A 21566-nucleotide genomic window follows, 5' to 3' on the forward strand; every position below is an offset into this window, starting at 1 on the left:
TCGCCCCTTCTAGCATTCGAATCTCCCCATATTTAGTCTCTTCAATGAGAACTTATTCTCCCTCAACCTATTTCCCTAATGTCTTGTTAGGGGGTGTCCCTTCCTTTTTATTTGCACCTTCCATTTGCAATGCTGCAAAGGATTGGTTGAAGTCGTCACCACATTCTTACCTTTCGTGGGTGGAATTTTAATGTTTGCCTCTTTCCTTTTATTCCCCACTTTCTTATGGGTTTCCCATTGTTCTTCTGACGCTTCAGTTCCCATTGTTTCCTTGCCTGGGGTTCTTCCAATCTCTAGATAAGTGCCCATAATCATGACATATTAGGCACTTAAACAACAATTCCTCATTGTCTAGGGTTTGACAATAACACCAGTCTCCCTGCATGAGATTGATTTCAGAAGGTGGAACCTTTCTTCAAGTGGGAAAATTGTCACAATCTATCCAAATATTCACACAAGAAAAATGTTTCCCGGGTTCAGCCCTATCAAGGTAACAACCCAACCCATTACCAGCAAGACAATGGGAGCTGCAGGAGCTTTACAACACCAACATTGCATTTGGAATGTCATCGATCCATAGACCACTTATTCAACTACATTCTTCACGCTCCTAATAAGTATGACCCACTGTGAAATATAACATCTTTATCTTCATGTATAAAGAGTTTTTCGGAAAAAGTCACATTGAAGATTTGGGTCGACGTGTTTCGAACCAACAAGTGTGGTTAATCTTCAGGGCATGAGATCCAGGAAGAGGGTTAAATAGGAAGACAAGTCAACCTAACATTTAGAAGAAAATAACTATGTTTGACTCTAGGAGGGAGAGGGGACGGATTGATAATATTTAAATTAATATATATATATATATATATATATATATATATATATATATTATTAGTTAATTAGTTAATGACTATATTTGATTAGGGTTAATAAATAATATTAATATTAAATTGTATACAGTGTAAAACATAGTTGTTTTCTTCTAGCTATTAGGTTGACATGTCTTCCTATTTAACCCTCTTCCTGGATCTGTTTCTTCATTGTGTCCTGAAGATGAACCACACTTGGTTCAAAACGCGTCGAACCAAATCTTCAATGTGACTTCTTCTGAAAAACTCTTTATACATTATGATGTGGATCATAAAAGCTTAAATTCAAATATTTTTATCTTCCTTCAATTGAAAAAAAAAAGAAAAAAACCTATTTCAACAGGCATACAACTCTATGTTTCCTTTCATCACATGTTTCAAGTTTTTTTCCAACCATAACTCCATGGATTTCAGCGATTTCCACATACAAATACACTTCCCAATCAATGCTTGATCCGTGAAGGCTATAACTAAATGGATTTTAGTGATGGCCACATACAAATACACTTCCCAATCAATGCTCGATCTGTGAAGGCTAGGGTTGTTCATCGAAAACTTGCAGCTAAAGTCACCGTAGAGGTTGTCTCCGCCTTCTTCACAAATCAAGATTGAGTCACCTTAGGTTGATGTTTCTTAGAAAGGGAGACAACTAGGGCCTGGAATGCTACTACTTCCTCTAGTGGAGGGGAGAGCCCCCTCCGAGCCTATCATCATTGAATCTTCTCAACTAAGTTTTGCATAACTTTATAGGGATTTTTTTTCTAAATTTACTAGTAAATATCATAATATATATATATATATATATATATATATATATATATATATATATATATATATATATAGCATATTTTTGAAACTAACTTTCTGAATAATCACATTAACATTATTTGATGATCACATTTGGAACCCTAATAAAGGCCATCCTCAAGACTAAGTTTTATTCTCTAAAGATATTTTTGATAGCCATACCTCTAAGATGTTTATGAGTTGAACGATATTCCAATTCACTAAATGGAACTTATTCTCATTACTCTTACCCCTCTTCCAAAGAAATTTTCTAACTAGGCACCCAATTTGTGTGATCATGCTTTTGGGAGCTATAAGGCCAGAGCAAAGATAAATTGACAAATAAGAGAGAAAATATTTTATTAGTATTATTGCCCTTGTTGCATTCAACCATTGAGCTCCTAGGGAAATTGGGATTCCCAAATACTTGAAATATTTCTAGCCAATCTCTACTGGGAAATATAAAACCGCAGAAATTTCTTAGAGAGCATATTTCATGCAGTTCCAACCAAAATGTTGGATTTTTTTATTATTCACCCAACCTCCTGATAATTTCACATATGATTCAAGAATATATTTAAATATCACAACTATAATACAAAATGAATGCCCCACCCAAAAGAAGGGGTGTCATCTGCAAATTGAGAATGATTGACTTGTTTCACATTTGTGTTATACTCAAGCTGAGAAGGTGGCCCTCAACCCTTGCATATTCAAGATTTCTGGTTAGGCTCTCAACTACCAGAGTGTATAGGAGAGGAGAGAGTGGAAAACCTTGGTGCAAACCCCTCGACATATTGAGAAAGGGTGTAGTCCTATCATTGACTACGGGTATTATCCATGGCACACCTATGTATGCCTTTACCCATCTAATAAAATACTCATTAAAACCCATCTTCTCAAGGACTAAGAATAGAAAGGAATGTTTGACTTTACCAAATGCATTGGCCATATCCATTTTTATAACAAAACTTGGTTCTCCCATTCCTTTACTAGAATGAAGAGCCTATTGAATGAGAACAATATTGTTAAGGATGTGACGATGTGATCTGGATTGGATCATTATCAAGTTGTGGTATAACAAGTCCACTAGGAGGAAAAGGGGTTCCATTCTTTCAAATGCATTTGTTCCATCGCTAAACAAAAATAGACAAGAGGGATATGAGATAGAGCACACATAGAGGGTTTTTGCACTGTAGTAGTCCATGAGCCACAAGATATACTTCTTGATACTCAAAACCATTTTTTGTTTAGAGAAAAAGAGCAGAGCAACCTCACTTTATAACTGGGGTTTTCTCCTGAAAGGGTTTCCCAGGGCATATCTTATGTCAAATGTGTTTGTGAGCTTTTATTTCGTTGTTCTTGATTTTCTCCATAATTTTAAGCCGCATGGATACTATATTAACAATCATCTATAGATCAAAAAAATTAAAAAGAAATAAAACTGGAATAGTGTAGAAGTTCAGATTTTAAATATAACTATATCAGATCTATTGTGACAATCTGTCTAGTGCAATATCCACAACATTTTACGGATCATTATGTTGCATAAATATACCTTGATTATTTGAAATTAATGCTAACAGACTTTGTTTAAGCCTGTTTAAGCCAATTCGCCATTATTTTGTTGAGAATTTTATAAGCCGCATTGCAAAGAGAAATAGGCCTGAAGTGAGTGAAATTCACAAGCTTTGAATCTTTGAGAATTGAATCAAGGAGGAAATTTTTCCCCTCCAAATTTATCTTTTTTGAGTCCAATATAACATCTTTAACAAGTTTCGTTTTATGAGGGACTAAAGAGCATGGAAGAAATTGATGGTAAACATATCAAGACCAGAGGCTTTGTTTGGATCTAATGACCAAATTGCTTCCACCACCTTGGTATTGATTATTTCTCTTGTTAGTTGAAGGTTGTCTTGATCCATAGTAATAGACGGGACACATGAAAGAAATTCCTCGGTTTTATTAGAATCTAGTACTTTATCCTCAGAATTTAAGGATCTAAAATGTTGGAAGGCTTCATGTTTAATTTATCGAAATGAAGAGATCTTTGGATTACTTGCTGGCATTATTTCCCTTACCCAATTCCTTAGCTCTCTAGATTTAGCTTGCTTGTGAAAGAAGGCATTGTTTTGTTCTCATGCCTTCAACTAGATGCTCCTTGAGTTTAGACGCTAGTGTTCCTCTTCATGTCGACTCGCAACAAAAAATTGCCAAGTCAAGTATTTCTCCTTTTCAATATGCCACTCCGGTACCGTGTTACTTTCTAGATCAGTGTAATGCGACTCTAGTCGTTACACTAACTCTTGTTGCTTCATCCACGGGGGCTTAAATTTTTCTTTTTCCGACTCTCTCAAGGATTGTTTGCCTAATCACAACTTGGATTCCTAGATAAAGGAAGGCGATTGAATCAGAACCAGAGTGGATTGAATGGGAAGGCGATGGGACCCAAATTTTCTGGAGGGTCGATCTCTAGTGACATCGGTTGATGATTCGAAGTCCCTTGCACTAGGATTTGGGAGTCATAGACCAACCCTTTTAGAATCTAATTGCTATGAAGTAGAAATTGATCCAACTGTGTCGTGATATGGTTCGCCCCACTCCTTCAATTATACCAAGTATACTTCCCTTTCTTCAGCGCCACATCAAAGAGGTCCCAGTGTTTGAAAAGGTCTTCCATTCGTTCTTGAAATGGATCTCGAACTAAACTGTCTCCCTTCTTCTTAGAGGTGTAAAGGATTGTACTAAATTCCCCACCAAATATACTGTCCAGATGGATCTGTGACTCTTTTAGACAAATCAACGAATTCCAAAATTCATTTTTCTCACTGTAAGCTATCAGCACATACACATTTATAACTAAGATTAATTCCTTCACGTTTTTCTTTTCTACAACTACAACTATCCAAAAAATTGTCTTGAAGCTTTCTTTTAATGAAAACGAGAATCTTTTCAGTGTTCCTAAACCTCCCAAGACCCCTTGAGAGCTTTGAAGCTTTCTTTTAATGAAAAAGAGAATCTTTTCATAGTGTTCCTAAACCTCCCAAGGCCCCTTGAGAGCTTTGAGCCACCCCTTTACTGTCTTTCCTAAATTATCCAAATAATTTAAAAAATATACCTCTTCTAACTTTGTCTCTTGGAAAAGGATAATTGAGGGTTTTTCCTGCTTCACTATTTCTTTTACAAACTGGGATTTTGCAGGGTTTCCCAAACCCTTTATATTCCAAGAGACAACCTTCATTATTTATGAGGGGGGCGCTGGCCTTACCTCCTCCATCTTTACTTCGTGCTTGATCCTTACTTGCTACTACCTTGAAGGATTATGTGATTTGAGGCTACGTTCCTAACTTCTTGCTTTGTTCTGCCTCAACCTCTCTTACTTCCTTCTTCATATGTCACCCCGATCCTTTTTACTACTCTTTGTTTCCTGACTACTAACCTCACCTGCTCATCTGGTTTTTTGTGACTTATTTCCTGTCAAACCCTATCCAGAACCTATAAGTTATGAGCCTGAGCCTTGTGAATTTCTGAACGTACCTTCTTTCTCAGCTCTCGATTCCAATATCACTCATTCCTCATGACTTGGTTCCAAAACATGCTCTTACATTCACTCTTCTCCTTTTATCGCCCCTTCTAGCATTCAAATCTCCCCATCTTCAGTCTCTTCAATGAGCACTTCTTCTCCCTTGACCTGTTTCCCTACTGTCTTGTTAGAGGCGTCCGTTCCTTTTTATTTGCACCTTCCGTTTGCAATGTTGCAAAGGATTGGATGAAGTCATCGCCACATTCTTACCTTTCGCTGGTGGATTTTTAATGTTTTCCTCTTTCCTTTTATCCCCAACTTTCTTCTGGGTTTCCCATTGTTCTTATGATGCTTTAGTTCCCATTGTTTCCTTACCTGGGGTTCTTCCAATCTCTAGAGAAGTGCCCATAATCATGACATATTAGGCACTTAAACAACAATTGCTCATAGTTTAGGGTTTGACAGTAACTCCAATATCCCTGCGTGAGATTGATTTCAGATGGTAAACCTTTCTCCAAGTTTATTTCTATCCAAATCTTCACACAAGAAAATTGTCTCCCTGGTTCAGCCCTATCAAGGTAACGACCGAACCCATTACTAGCAAGACAATGGGAGCTGCAGGAGCTTTACCCACACCAACATTGCATTTGGAATGTCATCGATCCGTAGACCACTTATTCAACTACATTCTTCACACTCCTAATAAGTATGACCCACTGTGAAATATAAAATCCTTATCTTCCTTCAATTCGAAAAGAAAAGAAAAAAACCCATTTCAATAGGCATACAACTCTATGTTTCCTTTCATCACAGGTTTCAAGTTTTTTTCCAACTATAACTCCATGGATTTTAGCGATGGCCACATACAAATGCACTTCCCAATCAATGCTCGATCCGTGAAGGCTATAACTCCATGGATTTTAGCGATGGCCACATACAAATACACTTCCCAATCAATGCTCGATCCGTGAAGGCTATAACTCCATGGATTTTAGCGATGGACACATACAAATACACTTCCCAATTAATGCTCGATCTGTGAAGGCTAGGGTTGTCCATCGAAAACTTGCAGGTAAAGCCATTGTAGAGGTTGTCTCCGCCTTCTTCACAAATCACGATTGAGTCACCTTAGGTTGATGTTTCTTAGAAAGGGAGACAACTAGGACCTGGAAGGCTACTGCTTCCTCTAGGGGAGGGGAGAGCCCCCTCCAAGCCTATCGTCATCGAAGATTCTCAATTAAGTTTTGCAAAACTTTATAGAGATTTTCGTTTCTAAATTTACTAGTAAATATCAAATAAAAAAAATATAGCATATTTTTGCAACTAACTTTCAGATTAATCACATTAACATTACTTGATGATCACATTTGAAACCCTAATAAAATTCATCCTCAAGACTAAGTTTTATTCTCTAAAGAGATTTTTGAATATCTTTGTTAATTCGTAAAAATAATTTGAAAAAGCTTTTAGTGATGAATATATAGAAATAATATTTTTAAAAGAAAAAAGAAAATTGTGAAAAGTGCAATATTAAAAACTAAACGTATAGTGATTGCAATATAATTTTGATTTGTTTATTTGTTGGTTTGTACAAGAGTAATAGAGTATGTATACATATAGTTAAAATTAAAACCTAAAATATATCAAAGGAAGTTTTCTGAGTGAAAATCATCTCACGTCTACTCATCCACATCTGCACCAGTGGTCTAGTGGTAGAATAGTACCCTGCCATGGTACAGACCCTGGTTCGATTCTCGGCTGGTGCAATTTTAATGCCTTTTTCCATGGTTATATATTTTGTTTCACGGCTTTCCTTTGCATGCCCTTGAATTAAAGTATGTCAAACCTCATCTTACACCATTCCGTTTCGTACATGCAGTCGTTATAGCAGATCATGTGGGAGGGCATTACTCTCGTTTTACAACTTTTATTTCATAAAAAAATACAAATCCACTAAAATAATTTAAAATAAATTTTATTTCATAAAAGATACAAATCCACCCAAACAATACAATAAAATAAATAATGATGCATATCATCATTTTTATATGTTTAAACATCACAAAATATTACAACAAGAAATATAAAAAAACCAAAGTTTTGCTTCCATTCACATTGGAAATAGTTGAAAGTTATCAAAGAAATGCATAACAAAATTTGAAATGTGGATGGAAATTAATATTTATTTTTTGAGAAGCGTTTTAGGCAAAAATCATATCATACACGTTTCGAATCAACAAATATGATTCATCAAGAACAATATTTATACAAATTACATAAATATTCTATATATATATATATATATATATATATATATATATATATATATATATATATATATATATATATATATATATATATATATAATATATTATTATAATATTTTATTTTATTAGAGAAATTTAAAATTCTTTTGATATTGACAAAATTGTGATATGGCCATACTCTCTTTTAAAATACTGAACAAGTGAATTCTATACAAAAGTGGATCAAAATCTCTTCTTGAATTATTGTGTTGTTTAGTAAGAATATATAAACCTGGGTATTCAAACACTATAGCTATTGGTAATGATTTAAGTGTTTTTTTCTATTCCAAATTGAGACACTGTAAAATACTACTCTTTTTAAGAAGTTGAAGCATTATTTTTTTTTAAACAAGGAAGGTGAACCATTATCGCTAAGTGTGAGAGGGTATCCCTATGGGTAAGTATCCCTTGTTATAACAAATCATGTGGGAGGGCATTACTCTGGTTTTACAACTTTTATTTCATAGAAGATACAAATCCAACCAAGCAATACAATAAATAATTATGCATATCACCATTTCTACATGTCTAAACATCACAAAATATTACAACAAGAATAATATAAAAAACCAAAGTTTTTGCTTCCATTCCACATTGGATTGGAAATAGTTGAGAGTGATCAACAAAATGCATAACAAGATTTGAAATGCAGATGGAGAATATATATATATATATATATATATATATATATATATATATATATATATATTCCATCACATTATAAGAAAAAACTAAAATATCTTATTTTATTTTATTTTATTTTATTAGAGAAATTTAAAACTCATAAAAAAGAAAATACAAAAATAATCATAAATTTAAACCCAAATTATCAAACATTAAAACAATAATAAAGAAAGAAAACAAATTTTACCAATAGAGTACCAAATACACATACAATTTTTTGCTAAAGCCATGACCACACAATACAAATATTAAAAGAAAAATAACATTATTAAGTTTTATATCTTATCAAAGAGAAATGAAACCAACTATTTAAAAGCAAGACCAAAGGATTAAATAAAAGACATAGGTCCTTTTGAATGTAAAAGAGTGTCTATACTAGCAATTTCCCCTAAAAGGTGCAAAGGTACACTTACGGAATATGTGACCAAGTGTCAACTAACAAGAAACCAAAATATGAACTAACATGCCTATTAACATGTTGAAATACTAATTTCCCTTATAGAAATACATAAAGTAAATTATTTCAGCAAGCTTCAATAAAAAAGGAGAGACAAGTAAAATGTAAATATCATAATCATGAATACAATGTTTAAACTTCAACGGAAAAGAAAATGATAATTGAAAACTCAAATATCATAAACTTCATCGCAAAAGAAAATAGCAAGAAAAAACTCAAATATCATAGTCACTCATGAAAGCAAAATAACTTTTCATTAGTAATAACATCTTTCATGAAGTCTCCCAAGCACTAATACAAAAAATAATCTTTATATGTTTTGTAAAGTACCTTAGGTTTTTCAAAGAAACATGGTCCAAAATCCAAGTTAACATAACATTTCATACATAAGCTATAACACTTTGAGATTTCTAAAAGAGAAATTGACTAAACCAATAACATTCGAAGTGAAGCCCAAAACTACCAAACCCTTCTCCAAAACATCCCAATATTTTTTCGGCTTTGATGTGGTTCTCTTTGATGAAGAGCTTCTCACTTGCGCTATCTTTGTCGTTCCTGAAGGGGCTCTCGAGTGTGCAACTGAGGTGGACATGTGGTCGTGGGGATATTCAAGTGCCGATACCAATACCATTATCATCTCTTCCAGTGGATCGACAACTGAAGTGAACATGTGGTTGCGAAGCACTTCAAGTGGCAATACCAATTGCGTTATCATCTCGTCCAGCGGATTGACAGTTGAGGTGGACATGTGGTCAGGGGGCACTTCAAGTGGTGATACCGATTGCATTCTCATCTTCTGCAACATATGAATAGGTAGTCTAGAGAAGGAAATGTGTAAAATGAAGTCACAAGGTGTAGAAACCTTGCAGCAGTGATAGCACATGTCGTGAAGAGTAAAATATTGATGGATACATTGATCCCTTCATTGAGTGCACAGGCATGGAAGGCTTTTGCTCAGGAGATTCATTTTATTTTTCATTTTAGTTGCTTTCATCATCAATATCGGTTCGAGTTGCCTCCTATGGTACCTCCTCTTCTTTAGAAGGGTATCCTGCACGAGTGTGCAACTGAGGTGGACATGTGGTCGTGGGGATATTCAAGTGGTGATACCAATACCATTATCATCTCTTCCAGTGGATCGACAACTGAAGTGAACATGTGGTTGTGAAGCACTTCAAGTGGCAATACCAATTGCGTTATCATCTCTTCCAGCGGATTGACAGTTGAGGTGGACATGTGGTCAGGGGGCACTTCAAGTGGTGATATCGATTGCATTCTCATCTCCTACAGCAGATCAATTAGGGGTGATTTTAGGGGCGAATGTTCACCCTTTGGCGAAATTAAGGGGTTTTAAATTTTTAGTGGGCGATTATTTTGTATCATAGTACATTTTTACAAATCACCTCAAATAGCCCACCTTCTTTTAAGGGAGAGGGTAAAAAAGGTAAATTTAGCCCTTGAAATTAGGAGTTACAACCTTCCATTGGCCCATTTTCAAGAATAGGTTTTATTTAAGTGAATCTATTCGCCCATTTTCAAGAATAGGTTTTATTTAAGTGAATCCTATGGGCCAAAGGCCAAAATACCATATTTATAAAAGAGGTATGGTAAATTAATAAAAATATAAATAAATGAGAAGTATGGTAAATAAATAAAATATTTTTTATATTTACTCCATAAGTCACCTTATATACATGCAAGGGTGTAAACAAATAAAAATATAATTAAAGTGGAGGTATGGTAAATAAATAAAAATATAAATAAACTAGACGCATGGTAAATAAATAAAACCTCTTTTTATATTTAGTCCATAACCCTCGTTCTATTTATGAAGGCTCAAGAAAGAGCAGGGAAATTTTAAGAACCCCCCCTAAATTTATAAATATAATAAATGGGCGAATCTCCATGGTATATAGGAAAAATGGAAGGCGATTTTATCAATAATATAATATGTATATATAATTTTTTGGCGAATCTCTCACCAGGCATGGCGAATATTTTACTCAATTTTAAAATCTTGTAAGATCTTGGCGAGTCTTTCACTAAATAATAAAACTTTGTAAAGTCCTAGTGAATCTTAGCATAGGCTACATGCTGGTTTAATTCCCCCATTTAAATAGGCTACATTCCAGGTGAATACCATGGGTCAATACCATGTGCCATTTCGGTGAATACCATGGGTCAATACCATGTGCCGTTTTAATTTTTATTAATTCTAATATTAGGGTTAATAATGGTTTTTTGCATGGTATTAATAACAATCTAGTCCATGGTATTTGTCCCATAGTATTTTGGCCATAGGTTTCACCTAAATATAACCCATTTTTTGAGTGTTCGTAAATATAAGGTGACTTATGGAGTAAATATAAAAAAATGTTTTATTTGTTTACCATACCTCTCGTTTATTTATATTTCTATTAATTTACCATACCTCTTTTACAAATATGGTATTTGGCCCATAGGATTCACTTAAATAAAACCTCTTTCTTGAGCCTTCATAAATAGAACGAGGGTTATGGACTAAATATAAAAAGAGGTTTTATTTATTTACGATACGTCTAGTTTATTTATATTTTTATTTATTTACCATACCTTTTGAGTAAGTATAAAAATTTATTTATTTACCATACCTCCACTTTACTTATATTTTTATTTGTTTACACCCTTACATGTATATAAGGTGACTTATGGAGTAAATATAAAAAATGTTTTATTTATTTACCATACCTCTCATTTATTTATATTTTTATTAATTTACCATACCTCTTTTATAAATATGGTATTTGGCCCATAGGATTCACTTAAATAAAACCTATTCTTGAAAATGGGCGAATGGATTCACTTAAATAAAACCTATTCTTGAAAATGGGCGAATGGAAGGTTGTAAGTCCTAATTTCAAGGGCTAAATTTACCTTTTTTACCCTCTCCCTTAAAATAAGGTGGGCTATTTGAGGTGATTTGTAAAAATGTACTATGATACAAAATATTCGCCCACTAAAAATTTAAAACCCCTTAATTTCGCCAAAGGGCGAACATTCGCCCCTAAAATTATCCTTGAGAAAGAGGTTTTATTTAAGTGAATCCTATGGGCCAAATACCATATTTGTAAAAGAGGTATGGTAAATTAATAAAATATAAATAAACGAGAGGTATAGTAAACAAATAAAACATTTTTTTTATATTTACTCCATAAGTCACCTTATATTTACGAACAATCAAAAAATGCGGTGAAACCTATGGGCAAAATACTATGGGACAAATACCATGGACTAGATTGTTATTAATACCATGCAAAAAAACATTATTAACTCTAATATTAGTATTAATAAAAATAAAAATGGCACATGGTATTGACCCATGGTATTCACCAAAATGGCACATGGTATTGACCCATGGTATTCACCTGGAATGTAGCCTATTTAAATGGGGGAATTAAACCAGCATAGATCCATCTTTACTTTGGATCTACTAACCCCCGAGAGGTATCAAATATCGTGATATGAAAACTAGCATAGAGTGAAAAAATATTTGATCCGATCAAGAGTAAAAATGGATGTTGTAATTTAATGTATGTTAAACACTTTATCTTGGTTAAAATAAAAAATAAAATAAAAATCAACTACTAATTTTATTAATTTTTATATTACTATTAGTAATTTTTAAGCTCCAAGTTTATAATAACCCATGGTATTGACCCATGGTAATACCATGGTATTCATGTGAGCATAGACTATTTAAAGGGGAAATTCTATCATCTTAGATTCATCTTACTTCTGGGTCTACCAAGTGCTCAGAGGGATAAATAGATTTCATCCCCCTAAGAGTGGTAGATGTGGAGTTAAGATGGATATAGGTTGGTTTTTCTGATAATGAAGATATTAAATAGACTTAGGAAATTATATTGTAAAAACATCTTAAGGTGAATGGTTAAATCATAGACATTGGACAAGTGTATTTGTATACTTCTGTTTTAAACTGAAACAAATCCAGAGCTAAAAGGAATGGATTGATTACACTAGTCATCCTTCTATAACTTTCGAACATATGCTGGAGTAAACAGATTGTAATTTGGGTAATTTTTCTAATTGCAAATAGGAACATACTTATGTATTGGCAGGGTGGTTACGAGTTCCCTAGAAGTGATGAATTTGAATTTTTCTTGGTTTTATATATAGTATTAGGTTTTTTTTCATGCTTTCTGTGAATGGCACGGGTGAACTTTATCCTACACCTACTAGGTTATTAATATGCAATTTCGGTAATTTTGATTTCAAAAGATATTTTAAAGAAATGCAATGATTTCATTTGTGTATTCAATAAACACAATATTTTATAATTGAAATATTCGCCATGCTTGAGAGATTCGCCAAAAAATTATATATACATATCATATTATTGATAAAATTTCCTTCCATTTTTCCTATATACCATGGAGATTCGCCCATTTATTATACATGTAAATTTAGGGGGGGTTCTTAAAATTTTCCTTGAGATCAATAGGTCATCTAGTGTAGGAAATGTGTAAAATGAAGTCACAAGGTGTAGAAACCTTGCAGCAGTGATAGCGCATGTCGTGAAGAGTAAAATATTGATGGAAACATTGATCCCTTCATTGAGTGCATAGGCATGGAAGGCTTTTGCTCAGGAGATTCATTTTATTTTTCATTTTAGTTGCTTTCATCGTCAATATCAGTTCGAGTTGCCTCCTATGGTGCCTCCTCTTCTTTAGAAGGGTATCCTTGCAAGAGTGCCATACTCATCTCCAAAGCTTGTCTGAAACCATGGGTTTGTGTTGGCATGCGTTGAAACCACACTGAAAGAGTTGAGTGAGAGTTCTCTATTGTTGTTGCTATTCATGATCTTCCCTTGTCTTCTTTGTGTTCTAGAAAAATAGAGCCAACCACTTTGAAAGGTTTGTGCAATGATTTTTGGGCATCTCTAGCGTGCCCATGGAACCCAGTGGGTACTGTATTGCAACTCACGATGAAGAATTGAGTGTTTATCAGCGTGGAGTATAATATCTCACGGGTTGTTGGATAATCATTCAATCCATTCATCAAGTTGAGGGGAAATAAGAAAAGTAGACTTCTCGCTTGTTCTACAGAGACCAATGCTTCGTTGGCCTTTCTTAGAGAGTTTGGGTATCCTCCTACCATTGCCAAGTCATGGTTGGGGAACAATGCTTGTAGTCGGTGGATTGGGGTTACATGTGGGGAAGATGGAAAAGTTTCTACACTAATTATGGATAAACGTGGGGTACATGGTATCATAGATCCTGCCATTGGGAATTTGACTTCCTTGTTTATATTGAAGCAAAATGAAAATGAGCTCACAGGAACTTGATGGGATTAAAAGGCATGAAGCAATTGGACGCGAGTAATAATAATTTGAACGTACTATTTCCAGTATTTGGTACACAAGTAGGGGTTAATACTCGATTTGATTAGTAGGAACAACCTTCGAGTCATTGACATGATTCCCCAGTGGGATATTTCAACGGGCATGCCAGAACAAGCATTATGGTTGTGGGGCTGTAATCACGTTGGATTCGGGAAAATACTTTCACTTATGGTGGAATGGGGGAAAAGGGACAAACAATAGGGCCGAACTCATTTCCCTTGATCCAGGGGATCAATTTAGTGCTCAAAATTCAAAGTGTTCAAAAGTGCTTGAAACCTATACCAGTATGTAGATCTCGACGATATGAATCTAACACAACTTGAATCATTAAAAAATGATATCATATGTGTTGTTGGGAAAAGTATCTATTCAGAACGCCCCTATCCCACTCTAAGGTGTGATAGTGCCTTAGCAACAAACAAGGAAAACTACTTGAGTATTCTTCTTTATGAAATGTAAATGAAGAGGAAGGATGTAACTAACCTGTGTCTTTCGCTAGTTTGTTGATCCAATTGCTCCTCTCTTCAATAGCTTCTAGCTCCCTGCTCCCTTACCGGCCCAGCTTCACCGAATTCCTGCAAGATCACAGAAGAGAGAAACTACACGAAGATATAGATTTACATTCATAAAAAGCTCAGGATCAGATTAAGCTAAACATGCAAATATAACAAAGCATCATTGATACACAGCATGTAGGAGAAACTCAAATAATTTTATTGATATGATAAGAAAGTCCAAGAGGAGATACAACCAAGTGAGTCCCGATCCAACATCTACCTCCCAGCAAAGGAATCCCTTCCTCACCTCCAACAAAGCATAAATCACCCAATGTACTAATCTCAATCTCAAACCAATAGCAATTCTCTGCAAAGTACAAAATTCCAGCCTCCGGATCTCTGGGATGAGGGATCCATATATAGATGTAAGCAGAGAGGATGAGTCAGCTTATGTTTTGACTTGTGGCTTCTCTCTGTCAGTTCTTGCTTCCACTTGGAGACTGAGAGCCTCTTACTCATCACTGGTCGAATTCAGTGAGGCAAGTGTCATTGGAGAAGATTCTAGAAGCTTCCATTATCTCTCCACCTCGTTGAATGACTCTGCCACTTGTCATCTCCCGCTCAACGCACCTGGGTAGTGCATTCAAGTGCGTTGCAACGCACCTAGCCAGTGTATTTGGGTGCTTTGCAACGCAGGCAGCTAGTGGAGCATCTGAATTGATCCTGATTTGACTAGTTCTGAGTGGCTTTTGGTGGAGAACTTCTGGGAGAAGCTGTCATTGGTTGACCTTGTTCCTTTAGGGGCAGGAACAACACTTTTAGGGACTTTGGATCCCTTGGATTATGGACTTTTCATGCTCAAAGCTGTAAGGCACAAAAATGTCTATAACAGTTTCCCCCTAAAGTATGAGGCCGTTTATCGAGTGAAATGCTTTATTAGGAGGATCTGAAGTTCTTTCAATGCTGGGAGGAGACCTATAATAAGATACAATACAATACATTATTTTCATACTATTTTCATGATCTAGCTGAGGCAGGCATTCCCATGCTCAGCTTTATAAATTCATTTTTATGTACATAGGACAGACAATCGTCTGATGGTAGACTGATGATTCTGATGAAATCATCATCCTTTTGGTAGGATGATTATCTGTTCTGCAGTGCTATACATGTCAATGTCTTTATTTTTCCTGAATATATATCACAGCCCGGATGGATGAAACTAGATCCGGGGTCTTCAATCTCGTCCGATCTTCACTCGAAGTACAAGTCGATCCATGTGAGAAATGTTTTGAAGTCGAACATGGAAAGACATCGCTTGATTACCAGTCAATGATGTAAACTGTTAACAAGCGCGAGAGGAATCACCGATAAGGATGATGACCCTCAAGGTACTGCAGTACAATTCACGTGGTGTGAATAAAGGACTTGGCGTCGAACACCACGCAAAATCTTTCGGTCGAAGGTCATTGATGTATACCTATCGCCGGAAGTGAGAAACATGCCATTGAGGCATGCAAGCTTCAAAGTACTGAAGGGGGTGTTCCTAGGTCGACTTCTTGGATAATGAGCTGATGTCGACAAGAAGCGATCCGTGAAAGGAGGGCCTTGATGTATCCCACATCAATGACACGGAACGGAGCAAATGATTTTGATGGAGGTGAAAACGATCTGATGATATATGGTTCAGGGTGGCAGTCATGAAAGAATGAAGTATAATGTATGGTAGTGGATGGGACACGGTTGACTTCTCTGAATGACTTCTCTTGAACATATCGGCGACACTTATATGATGGATTGGTAGCATTTACCCTAAAGGTGGATGGTATGGCGAGACCATGGTGATGTGACCGGTGAATGAAACAACCCAACCCGACTCAGGCATGGAGTGGAAGTGTCATGTTCAAGAGCGACTTGCTACCAATAAAGGTTCTTTGAGTTTCTTCCCAATTTTTCCCCAGTCATTGCTGACCAGTACCTCTTTATTTTGTCAAGCTTGAGGAGGATAACATATGCTTGTTCTATAATTTGCCCTTCGGGCAAACCCATCGCTATGTTTTAACGAGCCTAGCGATAGTGAAACTCGTTGTCGTCTAAAGACAAGTTTGTCGCTATTAATGTTTTTAACAAGTCTAACGACAAAGATAACTCGGTCCTTTTCATTTTTAGAGAGTCTGAAAAGGTACTTAAAGTTAACTCTAAAATTCCTTTTTCGTCATCTAATCCCTTAAGTCCGAAAAAGTATAAAACAATACAGAAGGGATGAATTTTCGATAGTTTTAACGAGCTGAACAAAACAAGCGCTCGATCTTTTTGTGCAATAATCCCTCAGGTCCAAAAAGATTAAAATCTAGAGGAGGGATAGCTCTTCCTGTCGCTTTAACGAGCTGGAAGGCCAAAACTCGGCAATCTTTTCATATTTTACGAGTCAGATGAAAAGAGCTTAAAGAAGACTCGTCTTTTGAGGAACGAGTGATAAAAAGGGTAGCAGCTGATTCCAGGTAAGGGTTGGAATTTTCCAAGCACGGCAGTGTCACAAGGATGGCTAGTGAAATCACTCTTCGCAGCTGTTCCTCAAAATGGGTAAACAATCAAATGGAGGTGAATGATCGGCCAATGGAAAAGTGGAGGTGACGGTGCAAACACGACCAAGGCTTTAATGGCTGATAATGTTACATTCACGGTGGTTATTTACCGGAGGATAGTTCATTTTTTAACGAGCAAGGATAATTTTAGGGGCGAATGTTCGCCCTTTGGCGAAATTAAGGGGTTTTAAATTTTTAGTGGGCGAATATTTTGTATCATAGTACATTTTTACAAATCACCTCAAATAGCCCACCTTATTTTAAGGGAGAGGGTAAAAAAGGGAAATTTAGCCCTTGAAATTAGGACTTACAACCTTCCATTCGCCCATTTTCAAGAATAGGTTTTATTTAAGTGAATCCATTCGCCCATTTTCAAGAATAGGTTTTATTTAAGTGAATCATGTGGGCCAAGTACCATATTTATAAAAGAGGTATGGTAAATTAATAAAAATATAAATAAATGAGAGGTATGGTAAATAAATAAAACATTTTTGATATTTACTCCATAAGTCACCTTATATACATGTAAGGGTGTATACAAATAAAAATATAAGTAAAGTGGAGGTATGGTAAATAAATAAAACGTCTTTTTATACTTACTCAAAAGGTATGGTAAATAAATAAAAAATATAAATAAACTAGACGTATCGTAAATAAATAAAACCTGTTTTTATATTTAGTCCATAACCCTCGTTCTATTTATGAAGGCTCAAGAAAGAGGTTTTATTTAAGTGAATCCTATGGGCCAAATACCATATTTGTAAAAGAGGTATGGTAAATTAATAAAAATATAAATAAACGAGAGGTATGGTAAACAAATAAAACATTTTTTTATATTTACTCCATAAGTCACCTTATATTTACGAACACTCAAAAAATGGGTTATATTTAGGTGAAACCTATGGCCAAAATACTATGGGACAAATACCATGGACTAGATTGTTATTAATACCATGTAAAAAAACCATTATTAACCCTAATATTAGAATTAATAAAAAAAAAAATGGCACATGGTATTGATCCATGGTATTCACCAAAATGGCACATGGTATTGACCCATGGTATTCACCTGGAATGTAGCCTATTTAAATGGGGGAATTAAACCAGCATGTAGCCTATGCTAAGATTCACTAGGACTTTACAAAGTTTTATTATTTAGTGAAAGACTCGCCAAGATCTTACAAGATTTTATAATTAAGTAAAATATTCGCCATGCCTGGTGTGAGATTCGCCAAAAAATTATATATACATATTATATTATTGATAAAATCGCCTTCCATTTTTCCTATATACCATGGAGATTCGCCCATTGATTATATTTATAAATTTAGGGGGGGTTCTTAAAATTTTCCTTGTTAACGAGCTTAAACGCGGATTGAAACACTTTCTCGATCTTATGTTTATTTTTTAACGAGCATGAACTATGTGCTAAAACTGCTCGATAAGATGGTCTTGTTTTGATTTTTTACCATAAATAGCTTTGCTTTTTCAGAGATAGTATTGTTCTTTCAATTGCTTCATCAAACTAGTTTAGAAATGAGCAACATTTGCTTGAAAATGAGATTAAAACGCTAATATTTTACTTTGAACTACGTAAAAAAGCAATTAAAAAGTGTTTTTACCTCTCATTTTAGCATTTCATTTGAACTTGGTTTGTTGGAGCTTTGGAGGTGCCTCTTCCCCCTTGATTTTCATCAGCTGATTTCGGGAGATTCTGTGGACGATTCTCGGCGCCGTCTGGACCAGGTAGGAGCTAAACCTGAGCTCTTTCATTTCATGGTTCCTTTTTTGCATTCTGTGCTTCAGTCCCTGCTTTTCTGAGCCCCTGGGGTTTGATGGGTGCGTTCTGCCATCAACGCACCCTAGGTATATCGAAACCTGCACTGATTGTGGGTCATCATGAAGGTGACTTGACATTCAACGCACCCATAACACATGTGTAGGTGCGTTGGGCGCAGAAAGGAAAGTTGTTGCACAGTTTTTAATGGAATTTTTCCCTGTTTCTCATCAAAATTAGGATTTAATCTCCTCTCTTGTTTGTTTTTGCAGAGATATTGGAGCAAAATGACCCTTACATGGCGAGAACGAGAACATGAAGAAGAGGACATGATTTCCCTACATGATCCTGTTACAGTGAACGCGCTGCGGAACTGTGGTTTGCTGAAGTTCTTCCGTATCTCTAGCATGAGACAGCAGATCAACCTACTGCAGTATTTGCTCGATGCTTGGGATCCTATCAATCAAGTTTTCCAGATTAGGGGCAAATCTATCCCCTTGACTTCAGTAGACATTTACTTCTTGACTGGCTTGTCGCGGCGGGGTGCCCCCATTTCTTTGTCAGGTTCGGCTCGAGGGAGTGACTCTGTGAGAGATTATGTCCGCCAGTATTGCAGGGAAGGATCTCAGCCGAGTAAAGACGGCAAGATCATCATCCGAGATGTCACTGACAGGTCCCTTAGGTCTATCCTGTTTACTTTTGGTAGGATGGCCGGGAGTGCATCTCTTCATGTAGCCAACAGATCCTATATGCAGCATGCCTTGGAATGCCTCCAACCGAAAATATTCAACTGGTGTGATGCAGTACTTCTTGTGATGAAGAGTCATTTGACCAAGATAAAGGACGGGAGGTTGAAGAACTTTGGATTTGGTTCTATTTTGACCGCCTTTTCCTTGGAGAAGATACCACTGATGCAGCCGCAGTACATTGCACTCGACATAACTACTCCTACTGAACCACGTATGCAGAGATGGGTTGACCATATGTCTAGGCATGCTGGTCAGTCTCAGATTTCGTTTTCCGATACCTTCTTCAGGTGGTTTGATCGGCAGGAGATGGCTTATGCCGAGTATCCATATGCTGGCATGGACTTCCGGGGTGATCCGGATTTAGTACTGCCGGATGGCGAGCAGTGGGGCGCTATTGGTAAAATCTTTGACCATATCACTGTTTACTGTTTTTATTTATAATGTCCTTGTGCTTTATTCTATCAAGACTTTTAATCAAACCCTTGTGTACATGCAGATGTTGGTCCTGTTCGTCCAGTAGTCCGTTTGAGAGTGCCGTCCGCTGCCCCAGCAGGAGAGGCTGCCGAGAGGGTTATTCTTCATGACCTTGATGTGGCCGAGACTCTCACAGCTGTGCAGGAGCAGGTTGAGAGCCTTACTCTCGGTATTCCCGATGTGAGGATCGACGAGCTACCTTTGCAGTTACAGCGGCATACTACTGGTGTGCCTAGATGATGGACTCGTCTCTTACGCATGATTGCACAGGCTGTGACTTGCTATCACGAGCATCATTAGACTAGGGTGTCCCCTAGCATTTTGAGTTTTTGGGTCATGTGACCGATTTTGTCTTGGTTACAGAACATTATATGTAAACCATAAATAGCTATATATATTTTGATTTTCGGGTTTTATTCTGGTTGAGCTATATGATCCACATGTAAAACATTGATGATGTGTTTCTTTTTACAAATGTTGCAAATGTCTATCTAACACATAGTTTGCTAATGAGTCGGTTAATGTGTTTAAGTTTCTGGAAATATGTTGGTACTGAATAAAATCAAATTGTCTTTCCAAAATCTTAACCCTTAGGAACATGCGATAAATAGCTGGGTTTCGGACGGAGTATATACCATTGAGTTGTAGTATTACGAGTTGTGAGTCTAGCCTGACGATTAGTCGGCGTATACCATGGGTGATGGCATCAGAGAGAAGTTCTATCAACGCGCTATACTCAATGATGTTATTCGTTGATTGACCGATACATACACCTCTGAAACTTACTAACTCGCCGCTTGGATCAAAAATGGCCCAGGCTGCGGAGGACAGGTTCCGCGAACTACGACTCGCTCTGTCGGCATATCCAACACATGTCTCCAAAAGGTTTGACATCTGCAATAAATGTAAAAAGGTGGATTACTCGACCAAAACGAACACTTTAGCGAAAACAAAATACAACAAAAGCATATTGGTCATTATTTAAGCATAGTAACGCTTGAGGTACAACCCATTACGAGGTTGCGCCAGTGGAATTCCGTCATAATCCATTAACTCGTAGGCTCCTTTTGCTAACACTCGTTTAACAATATAAGGGCCCATCCATAAAGAATTAAATTTACCTGCTCCCAATTTATCGGATTCTTGGTCGTAAAGCAAGACCAAGTCACCTTCTGAGAAGACACGGGGTTTGACATTTTTGTCGAACTGCGCCTTGACTCGTTTCTTATGGGCTTCGTTAGCCAAAGTGGCATCACGACGGGTTTCATCCAATTGGATTAATTCCAAGAAACGAGCCTCTTCTTCTGAAGTTCCGGGGAGGAGATCGATTGCGAGTTTAAGAGACGAGATTTCGCACTGGACTGGTAAGACTGCTTCCAGGCCATATACCAGTTGGAAGGGTGTGAACCCGGTTGCATTCCTTACCGATGTTCGGTAAGCCCACAAGGCTGAGTA

This window comes from Pinus tabuliformis, chromosome 1_2 (assembly GCF_031772625.1).
Source record: "Pinus tabuliformis cultivar Carrire ecotype Pingquan chromosome 1_2, CPIR1, whole genome shotgun sequence".
NCBI lineage: Eukaryota > Viridiplantae > Streptophyta > Pinopsida > Pinales > Pinaceae > Pinus > Pinus tabuliformis.